The 11,660-nt window shown below is 41.2% G+C and overlaps 1 long non-coding RNA gene and 3 other non-coding genes across 4 annotated transcripts; all 4 read right to left on the reverse strand.

Annotated features, from left to right (window-relative positions):
- Positions 1-250: 250 nt before the first annotated feature.
- On the reverse strand, positions 251-7,998 carry LOC107079795 (uncharacterized). The gene is made up of 6 exons (XR_001480708.2): positions 7,914-7,998; positions 6,817-6,883; positions 5,699-5,745; positions 5,147-5,201; positions 3,591-3,657; positions 251-2,021 (listed from the first exon to the last, which is right to left on the reverse strand). It is a non-coding gene; the product is annotated as an uncharacterized lncRNA (long non-coding RNA).
- On the reverse strand, positions 3,377-3,509 carry LOC138225026 (small nucleolar RNA SNORA17). The gene has a single exon (XR_011183570.1). It is a non-coding gene; the product is annotated as a small nucleolar RNA SNORA17 (small nucleolar RNA).
- On the reverse strand, positions 4,808-4,936 carry LOC138225027 (small nucleolar RNA SNORA17). Its single transcript, XR_011183571.1, has one exon. It is a non-coding gene; the product is annotated as a small nucleolar RNA SNORA17 (small nucleolar RNA).
- LOC138225025 (small nucleolar RNA SNORA17) lies at positions 5,465-5,597 on the reverse strand. Its single transcript, XR_011183569.1, has one exon. It is a non-coding gene; the product is annotated as a small nucleolar RNA SNORA17 (small nucleolar RNA).
- Positions 7,999-11,660: the final 3,662 nt, after the last annotated feature.

An 11,660-nucleotide genomic window follows, 5' to 3' on the forward strand; every position in this document is an offset into this window, starting at 1 on the left:
GCACTTTCATGAATACGTTGACCTTACAATTGCTACAATTTGTGGGATTTAGTGCAGTGGTATTTATTTCATTCCTTGGGAGCCCCTTGCCTACACATTTTTCCTCTAACCCAACTCTTGCACACCTGATAAGGGTTTGGTGATTTGATTATTAGTTATTTCAGGTATGCAAAAGCTTGGGTAGAGGAAAAATACATGGGCCAGTTCAATACCACTGACCATAATTACAATTTACAGAATGACAAATATCTTAAGTGTAAGGCCACCCTTATTTATTTCATAGGAAATTTGTACAAAAAAATCAAAATAAAAGCTACAGATTTTCCAGATACAAAACTCTCATTTGAAATATACCGATAGAAAAAAGAAACAACACCTCCTCCACCCTCTGGCCGTCCCATCTGTGTGGAAGAGTTTGAAGAGAGACTTATCCGTGAAGAGGAACTGATGCCACATTAAGTCCATCGCAGCCTCTGTTTGACCCAAGCCAGTCGGGTGTCACATCTAGGAGCTGTGAGCAGAGGGCCTCTGACAGGTCGCCTTGCTCTAAGGGCAGCAGCATGGAGCCTCACTGCCCCAGCACTAATGCAGGCTTTCTGTCTGGTGGCAGTTTTGGCAGCAGTATGGGTAGCAGATCTGAAACAATCTCTCAGATGGGTGACTTGATCTTGGACAGTCATCTGTCCTGCCGGTCTGCTGAAACCTTCACTGCAGTTGGAACACAGTGGAGAGGCTTACATCATAGTGTCTGGCCATGCTGGCACATGACATTCCTGCCTTCAGCATGCCAATGGCCTTCTCCCTTGCTTCTGGTGACATTTGAGGCATTATGGAATGCACAGAAAACTGACTGTGGCCCTTTTCTTGCAGTGACCTAAGCTTTGATTAAGGTCTTTTTAAAGGTGACCTGGATCTGGCATTGTTCCACCTGGACCTCGTTGGGTTAAAGTGCACCTAATAAACTTTTGTGCGATTGGCAAGTTGCAATGTCTCACTGTACAAGCTGTATTGCTGGTCAGAAGGCTTAAAACAAATTGCCAACTTTTTGTGAAAGTAAAAAAAGCTCTCATTCCAGAAAAGTTGCATTTCTTTTCCCCACCAGTATACGTTCTTGCATAGCATTACTTTTCTTTTACCTGAACAGCATGTTCCCTCCCAGCCCACATAGGCTAAGAAAACATATGGCCTTTTTCATCCGTAAACACAAACTCTTTTCGGTCTGAATAACTTCGAGTACCTCAACCTCTTAAAAAAACCAAAACATAGTAAGTGCAACAAATTCTGAAAGTGGTCAAATATGCAGATCTTGCATTGCCACAAGAAAATCTAGCTGCAATTTTGTAGTCACAGAACATAGTTTTAAATGGCTACCTACTTTCAGCACATAAAACCTCAGCAGAAAGTACATCATTGTTAGACACTCATGTCCATTTGCTTGGCCATCTCACTGCATGAGGCGATGGCGCTAACCTTTGCCGTCATTAAATTAAGGTAGATTCATCACCAACATTATAAAATAATGCCTTACAATATAGATCAAAACAAAATCTCCTTTAACAGAGGTTTACATAAATTGATGAGGTCTTTACATCAGAAATCTGAAAATTCAAAATAATTTATAGTACATCTTTAAAAATAGTGAATGACAGAAATTTGCAGAGAAACATGCTTGACAATCCTGGCTTTAATCCAGTGGGTATTATCAGAACAACCTCTTCACCCACTGCTTTTGGCTTAGCTGTTCTCAACTTTTCTCTAGGGAATGGGTACAGCAATTTAGCCAGATCCCTCAATGATCAAACAAGTCTTGCTACACTGGGCAAATAGGTCATCACGTTAACTTCTTTACTAGGGAGCCAGTTCAAGCCTTCACCATATGGTTCAAAACATCAGGATTATATCTGCATCTGCTACTTATACAAGCAAGGCTGTGTGTAACATGTTCTGCAATTATTGTAGTCAAAGGCTGTCCAGTCAAGATGTGAGGTTTCTCAGGAAACAAGGTTGCAGCCAGTCCAAACCTACAAAAACAGAACAATCTGAATGAAGATAGTGAAAAAGCAGTCACATCACCTATTCCATCAACTGACATACTCACACACTACCACCACCATGGTTACATGAGTCAATTTTCAAAACTTACAAAGTGACAAATCAACAGTATTTTAATCCAGTGCAACAAACCAATTTCTTTCTTAATTAGAATACACATCTATTTGCAAAAATAGACTGGAATAACAACCCTTTGAAAATTTAGTAAAAAAAAGCACCTGCATTTTTTTAGCATCTGATTTTCATTAATTGAACCAAGCTTGTCTTGGAAGTACAGGCTTGACAATTAACTGACAGCTATTGGTACACAATGTTTTTTCCCCTCTCTGAAGGGCAGTGTTTGTGAAGAGGACCGCCCTGAGCTCAGCTGATCGCTGTTGTAATACAAAGCCCTCATTGGCACAGTTCCTAAAATCACTGGTCATTAAGCCAGGACTGGACAACAACTGGCAGTACTCCTTCAAGAAAAGGATCAATGCTATACATCTGTCTTACCACCAGTGCCTATTCAATGTAAAAGGTAACAAAAAGCAATGATTCACTCAGATGAAGTTGAGCTTTACACCCAAAATAGCCCATGGTGAAACTGAATAATTAGAATTCATTTTCCAGCTGCTATTCTACCTCAAGAATAGAGGTGTGCCAATAGCAGTTGAGCTGATTTCCTGCTAGTACTGTAAATTGGACATCTGACCCTTTCTAATACCGCCTTAACATAACTTTTGCAGTCTGTGGAGGGAGGAGTGAAAGGCTACGATCTTAAATGGGCATTTTCCTCATTTGTTTTCTATACTCACAAGGAGCATGTTGATATAAAATAAAATCACATTAGATTCACTGCAGTTTGTGTGGCACTGTGTATAGATTTCAGACAGCAGGATGTATGAATGTCTTGTTTTAGGAGTGGAATTCCAATAGATACCCACTGAAGTGGGTCAGAACTTGCTTCAGCATGGTACATTTACCATCTTTGTATTGGAGCATACATGCAAACAAGGGTTTTATTGCACCTGTGCATATGACAAACTGAACTGAGACTACATGACCGTAACTAAAAAAAAAAATCAATGCAATTAACCCTAATACAGGCCTATGCATAATTAGTACAACTGTTTAGTTAGACTACAAATCATTAACTTCAAGCCTGTAAATTTAACATGCTAAAATAGAATCTGCACGTTGTTTCACCTGCATGCTAGATAACCTCTAAAAAAAAAAAAAATGATCACCTGTCATAAGGAACTTTAGCAGTCATTTACTTTACAGAAAAAGGGAGCACACTCTTGGAAGTGTGTAAAGAAATGTTAATTGTGCAGTACTGCTTTTTGTCAGGCCATCAATCATTCTGAGCACCCACTTGTCTGGGACACCGAGCGCAGATACAGCCCATTTCTCTCCGCCACCTAATGACACACACACGACACATGCAGTCATGATGCAACGCCTCTAGGGGCTGGAACCCAGAGCAATCAAGAACAGATGCTTAGGATGTTATGGTGAAACCGAGGCACAGTAAAATCCACAAAGGGTATACTCACTCTTTCCAAACACCAGGTAGCATCTAGATCTTCTGCCCGATTTGTATCTTTATGACCACTTATTTACCTGTAAATGTTTGGCAAAGAAGTGACAAAAACAGTGAGTCTAGCAATGTCAGGATTTGGGTCACTCCAAGGGAAGGCAAATCAATTACTGGAGACTACAAGGGGAATTTAAGCACCTACATGTTTTTAGAACCAAGGAGAGAATTTTAAAATTACCTAATGGAAATCAAACATATTTCTAACACTTTAACTTGGATGTTTTATCCATAACAAAACAGTTCAACAAGAATATTAACCCAGTCACCAAGCTTTAATGGGTTACTTTAACAATGAATACTTCCATGACAACATTCCACCAATATCTCTTAAATTTGAAACCTGGAACTGCAAAGAAAACGGTCTGTAGTCTAGCATTGGTATGAGGTCCTAGACAAAAAGCTGGAATTTGTATTCCAGCAGCACCAACTGCAAACCCTATATCAAGTATAATTAATTTTGAGATTCACTAACAGCATGCATAACTGGTCAGGTTTTTACAGTTTGTACCAAGCAGACTGAAGGAGTACTACTGCCTCTTGGGTTTATGGGCTCTATTCTATGTGGAATTTTAATGTTTTTTGGTGTTCACACAGACTGCCACTGAGCAATGCAGTTCCTGCTCAATTACAAACATGCTGGTATGAAAACTGGCTACATAAAGTCAATGGGGTATCCAATCTCATTAATCAGGAGCAACTCTTGATACCTCTCTGCCCAATATTCAGATTGTAGTGTGGGATTCTGGGATACAACACTGCTACCATTTTATAGCCCGATAAGATGTCCACAGCTGAGCAAGCCTGGGTCTGGTCTGTACTGAGATGGGAGACCTCTGTTGACAATCTACCAGCAAGTGGCACACTTTACCCTCTCAGAATTTCAAAATCAATGCCTTTGTTTGGCAACTGGAGCTGTAAAACTCTTCTGGGAGAGACATTAAATCAAATCAACACCCCAGTATGTAGTCATTAAACATTACTGCACTATTAATAAGAAAGGAATGTTGGTATCCAAACCAATTTATTTTTTGTGTTTCTTCAGTCTGGCTGCCTTGTAAACCCCTCCCAATTCAAACACAGAAAGTAATTTCTCCATCTACAGTGTATAAGTGTGGCTAGAACATTATCTCCCTTTGAAGACACTAAGAAAAAAACGGAGACAATGCTCTGGAATTTATCTGGCCACGTACCGTCCTTGGAGCTCACTCTGCAGAAGCCCAAGGCCATTTATGGCCAGTTCCTGTTTGCCCTCTTATGGCATAAACATGGCACTCAAACCATGATTACGTCTCATGGGGCAAATTTCATCTCAGGCACTGGCTGCATAATTAGCAGCTAACATTTGTACAGCTCCTTTCATCTCAAACCATTCAACCTTAATATAAATTATTTTTCTTAACTAAGCTTTTAAGCTTTCAAATGACACTTAACTTGGGGTATTTATGGGGATAGCATGGCAGTGGTTTACAAGTTGGTAAGAGACCACATTGCTTTCTAAAAGGGAGTACTTACCTCATTCTGCAAAAGTCACATCAACAATGCTTTTTCACTGGATCACGTCTTCTTTCTGCGATGTATTATGTACAGACAAGGGTTAATCCAAGTCTGACTATGCAAGAAGGCTGTTGAGTCATTTTATAATCACTAACATTAAACTAAGTCACACAACCCTTAAATCTTCCCATATTAAGCTTTTGTAAAGATATTACTAAAGAAGATCACTTAGGAGTTGCACTAATTTTATGTTTAGGAAATCCCCCCACACAAATTTTAAGTCTTCTACTGGTACAGTAGAAGACTGTACCAGTGGAGTTTACATTTTACAGGATTAGTGTCAGGCCAATAATCATTCTGAGTAACCACTTATTTGGAACACCGAGTGCAGACATAGCCCGTTTCTCTCTGCCACCTACTGACACAAGCACGACACTCGCAGTCGTGATGCAACGCCTCTAGGGGCAGGCCACAATGGAAAATAACATTTAAAGACAAAGGCGGACTACGGGATGCACAAACTGCATTTACTTGAGTTTCCACTACCACACTACCTCAAACCTTTCGTACCTGCTCATTTGTTGTACATGTCCCTGTATGGTTCTTTTGCAAGTTCCCTACGGAAGAAGGAATCAGAAAAGTTACACAATGGTCCTCATAACATTAAGCATGGCTGAGCACATTTTTCTATTCTTTAACGCAACACCCTTGGAAGTTGAAATCGTGCCGTCTTCAAATTTCCTTCTTGAAAACTGAATAGCACGCTCCAGTCATACTCATTTGCTGCCAAAATTTCAGATGCTATGTCCGATTGCAACCGTGCAATGAGAACTCCCTCCAGGACAGCTGTCCTTCACTCTCTCCTAACCAACTAAAGTCTAGATACGGACTGAAACATTTTTTCTTAACTGTTCTTGTAAGCCTCTCAATTAGTACAAAGGAGTGCCTAGTTCCAAATGAGCCTATCAGATCAGTTGCTTTCTCATACCTGGCACCTCCCTCCCTTTGAATGCCAATTATGCAATCATTTATTGCACAGATATTGTTTCCATTAACAGGTAGCAGTCTCACAATACCAACTCTCACTACCTCCCATCTTGACAGAGTTAGATTTGATAGTTTCCTTCGATATGGTTTTGCAAGATTATAATCTGTGAATTAAAGATTCTCACCCAAACTAAAATAAATATGGTAATGGCTAAAAAAACCAAAGTGAAGGCGCCAAGTAAATCGTACATGCTCATGGCGAATATACTGCAATTTCTGAACCCAAGATAATGACACAGATGTGTCTATATAATAAAGGGTCTGCAATCACATCATATTTACAAAACACTCATTCTGTAGCACAGCTACTGTACATCTAGAGGTGCTTTTCTGAGTCACAAGAGACTTTCCAAGTGTATGCAGTACTTATGCACAGTGCAAAAATAGTGCTTGACTTAGGATTTCCACAAGTGGATTCCAGACAACACTGATTATGCCAAACATCTTAGACTCAATTTCCTGCATCACTTACAACACTAATTTTGTTTGGGACTCCCCCACCCAAATCTTATATCTTCTGCTGGGAGATAGCAGGGTTAACAGTTTAGGACATCAGTAATCTGTCCTGAAGGTTGCATGCAAGCTGCAATGTATGCAATTAACCCAACACCCTTGGTCAAAATCAAAAGGTACAAACTTACCCATAAAGGAAGCTGGATTAATCCTCTTGCCTCAACGGGAACTTTTTTACACAATTTCCTGCACAACCTAAAAGAAACGGATGACAGAATAACCACCAACGCATATTTTTACAAAACGACACATACCAGGGTATTAACCACACCTACCACCCAGCTGTTTCCAATACTGACCACAGAAAACAGTCTCTTACTCGGCAGATAACGATATATGCGGTCGCGACGCAGAGCCTTCTAAGGGCACTGCAGCACTTCCACCTCGGCGTTTGTTAATCGGAGCACATGGCGACGATCAATTCACATTAAGAACTGGTCCTTATTTTCCCCACTGGGTCACGACTGAAGTTCATAACTTGGCTTGTGTGAAATATCAGAAAATTAATTTATTCCACAAGTTAAGCGTTGTTCTTTGTTGCCATTAATAACTAGTAGTTTTCATTTCCACAGCTCATGTTTTACTCTCTATTATTACCTTTTCCAAGACACATCCCAGAGTCTTGACTCCTATGGTCAGCTGCTGTGCTAAAGGTGTTATTTTTAGCTTAACGCAACAAAATAAACCTTATATGACAATTTGTTTCATGTGGTTGCAGCGCCTTCTGCTCAGCTTTCTTTGCTACTGCAACAGCTCTATAATGGAGTTTATAAAACCTTACACGAGTCGATCAGAAGAGAACCGCTTGGAACTGCGTTAGTGGCGTACTCGCAACTACATAATTTAAATATTCCGTTAAAAAAAATCCTTAATATTTTGTATTTCCAGGTTGCGTGTTAACTAAAGGAAATGAGGGGGTAAATGACACTGGTTCAAACTGTAAGGAAATACAAAAGTCGAATGATTATGATGAATATCTTAATTGCAGAAGTTATTCGGAGATTCAGGTGGGAATTGTGCCACGTGGAATTTTCAATTATCATCAGCACTAGTAAATCGATGGACACGGCAGTACTAAACTTCAGTAAAAAAAAAACATGGCTACAACTTGTTGGCTCAAAACATCTAAAAAAAATCTTCAATGGAAAATTAACATTTATAACTACCCTAAAAAAATTGTTAAAAAACTTCTACAGAAGGGGGGAAAACAAGGATCACCACTTACCCCAACATCTTTCCACTTCTCAGACGATGGAAAGAGAAAGACAACGCGCTGTTGGGCACTTTTTATATACAGTAGCCGAGTACGGAAGCCGTTGCAGGACTAAATACATTTTGACAGAGAGGACAAATATTCCTCGAAGCACCGCCCAATTTTCAACTAAGGTCAAGGGGGCTAGATATAAAGAATTCTGCACCGCCTTTATTGTATTAAAACGTCTTTCACTCTCTTATAAATAATAACATGGAGTAGTGAACAGGGATCCTGAATCCTGAATCCGGAATTGTGGGGTATGGTGCTGCTTTTGAAACCCTGAGCGAGGTACTACCTAAAACAGTTTCAGTAAATATCCTTCTACATATATGAAGGAACAACATATTGCCCCAGTTCGAACAGTCGTTTTTAGTAAAGCTATCTAACTGAAAGAGAATTATACCATGAGTGAAAACTTTTATCACTGCTTAAAACAATGGATGTTCTGTTCAAGAGAAGGATAAAACAAAATGCAAAATCACTTATCATAACTCAAAACCATTCTACATAAAATCTTGTGACATTTATTTGCTAAGTTTGTCTTTACCATTTGTTTAATAAACATTTTTCATTTAAACATTTCATGGTGCTCTGTGGCTAAGGATCTGCGCCTGGTTTCGGGTTCATATCCTTCGACTGGCAGAGGAATCCTACTCCGTTGGGCCCCTGAGCAAGGCCCTTAACCCCAACTGCTCCAGTGGTGCCATATAAATGGCTGGGTCAGCTGTGATCTGACCCTAAGCTTCTCTCCCTGTCTGTGTGTCTCATAGACAGCAAGCTGGGGTAAGCGAAAAGACAAATTCCTAATACAACAAATTGTATATGGCCAATAAAGTGATCTTATCTTATACAATTAAAATTGTTCTTCTGAGTACTCCCTGCACACTCTCGACAAAGACTAGGTAAAATTAAGTCATAGTAGTTCAGGTGGGTAGCTGCGTCAGCATGCGTAGGCTGCAAAGGAACAAGTAATAGGTTTATTCCATGCTGTAAAAAGAAGAGAGAAAACACAACGTTTCGGCCGTGGAGCCTTCTTCAGGTGTGAGAGAGACAAGGCAGTAGGCAAAGGTAAAGTAGTGGGAGAACAAAGGCTGGGAGGGAGGAGGAGTGAGAGGCGGGAGCAGGGGACAGAAAGAGAGGCCAATCAAGAGGTGTGAAGTCAGAATAGGTGTAGAGAGGTGTGAAATGAAATGAAAATTGAGAAAATTTTAAAGAAGAGTAGTCTGTGATTATGACAAGGGGGAATAATAATAATAATAATAATTGCTTACACTTATATAGCGCTTTTCTGGACACTACACTCAAAGCGCTTTACAGGTAATGGGGACTCCCCTCCACCACCACCAATGTGCAGCATCCACCTGGATGATGGGACGGCAGCCATAGTGCGCCAGAACGCTCACCACACATCAGCTATCAGTGGGAAGGAGAGCAGAGTAATGTAGCCAATTCATAGAAGGGGATTATTAGGAGGCCATGATTAGTAAGGGCCAATTGGAAATTTGGCCAGGACACCGGGGTTACACCCCTACTCTTTTCGAGAAGCGCCCTGGGATTTTTAATGACCACAGAGAGTCAGGACCTCGGTTTTACGTCTCATCCGAAGGACGGCGCCTGTTTACAGTATAGTGTCCCCGTCACTATACTGGGGCATTAGGACCCACATGGACCACAGGGTGAGCGCCCCCTGCTGGCCCCACTAACACCTCTTCCAGCAGCAACCTTAGTTTTTTTTCCCAGGAGGTCTCCCATCCAGGTACTGACCAGGCTCACACCTGCTTAGCTTCAGTGGGTTGCCAGTTGTGAGTTGCAGGGTGATATGGCTGCTGGTGTGATCCTGCTGCAGGATAAGTTTGGTTTCAGTAGTCTTTCTGATGTATGAGTTGGGAAAACCGTCTTTGAGAATACAGACGGAGAGATTAGAGTGGTTGTGGCCGTCAGAGATGAAATGAGAAACAATAGGCTTGGAGAGATCTTTAATCTTCACAGCCCTGACATGTTCTCTGAAGCGTTCTCCGAGTCTCCTTCCTGTTTCTCCAATGTAGATGGCTGGGCATTTACTGCAAGAGATAAAGTAAATAAGGTTTCTGGAGGTACAAGATGCCCTCTGGGTGGTGCAGAATTGTCCTAAGGCCCTTTTATGAGTGTGGTGTTGGATGTTTAGTTGCAGGTGAAACAGCGAGCTCTGTTGCAAGGGAGAGTGCCTGGTGTGGATGGCTGCTGAGGGCAGTCAAGGGAGCTGTGAACAAGAAGGCTGCGCAGATTAGGTGCTCGGGGATATGAGATGATGGGGCAGTCAGAAAAGAGGGCCCCAATGGAGGGATCATCCTGTAGGATGGAAAAGTTGTCGTTAATTGTCCTGGGGATAGGAAGTGTGTTAGGGTGGTAGGGAAGCACCAAAGAAATGCGGTTGTTACGGCGGGAGTTCCTGATTGGGTTGATGGTCTGGGGGGTGTTTTTGGCTCGGGCAAGGGCCTTGTCAATAACACCGCTTGGGTATCCTCTGTTGATGAAAAAGGAGAACATTTTGAGGGCTTGGTTCTCGAAGTTGATGTCGTCCCTGCATAATTGTCGTAGCCAAAGGAACTGTGAAAAAAAGAGAGTTTTTAGTGTGTTTGGGGTGAAATTAGCTATACAAGAGATAGCTGTGTGAATCTGTGGGTTTGTAATAAACCAAAGTGGAGAGTCGGGGGTAGTTGATGGAGAACGTGATGTCCAGAAACGGAAGAGCAGTGGAAGATATGTTAACCCTATATTTGAGGGATGGGTGGAAGTTGGTGAAATGGTGCAGGAAGCACTCAAGCTGATCGTTGGAGCATGTGGCGGCACCGACGCAGTCATCAATATATCGCTTATAGTGTAAGTCATGACATTTTATGATGTCTCTGTAAAATGCCTCCCTGGGGCCAGAGTTTCTGACATTGAGGCAAAACTAGACATTTTCCAGCATTGAAGTCTCCACCTTGGTTGTTCATGCTGGAACTAATGATATAAAGTACCAACAATCCGAGGTATTAAAGAGCAACTTCATTTCTGTGCACAAGAGCACAAAGAAAATGTCGGAATTTAATTGTGTCTGGTCCCTTACCAATCCTATACAGAGGGGACGTACCCTATAGTAGGCTATACTCCCTAAATCGTTGGTTAGAGACTGGGTGTGCATCCAATAGAATAACATTTATTAATAATTGGGATATTTTTTGGGAATGGCCTGACTTTTATAAACAGGATGATCTCCACCTTAACCAGGAGGAATTATTAATTCTATCCCAAAATACAGCAATTGTCTGCCTGACTACTAAGAGCACCAACCAGGTCTCAGCCATGTGATCTTAAATCACATGCTGTCTCTACTCCCACCTCTAGTTCACCTCCTGTACCTACCCAGGTTCTCTACCACATGGCACCCCATCAATCACATTACTATTCAGAACCAGATATGAGTATGAATAGACAGAGTATTGCAAGTATCACTAGACCTAGACTAGAATTCATACGTTCCTTTAGGGGCTCTTGTATTGATAATTTAATCTCTATTCCACTGGTAAACCTAAATCAGTTCAAACATAAAACCACCGTAAAATGCTCACTGTTAAATGTTCACTCACTAGGCAACAAATCAGTTCTGGTTAATGATATGGTGCTTGACACCAACTCTGACCTGTGCCTAGTAACAGAAACCTGGCTTAGACCCACTGACACTATTCCTTTTAGTTG

The sequence above is a fragment of the Lepisosteus oculatus genome, chromosome 24 (genome assembly GCF_040954835.1).
Source record: "Lepisosteus oculatus isolate fLepOcu1 chromosome 24, fLepOcu1.hap2, whole genome shotgun sequence".
Classification (NCBI taxonomy): domain Eukaryota; kingdom Metazoa; phylum Chordata; class Actinopteri; order Semionotiformes; family Lepisosteidae; genus Lepisosteus; species Lepisosteus oculatus.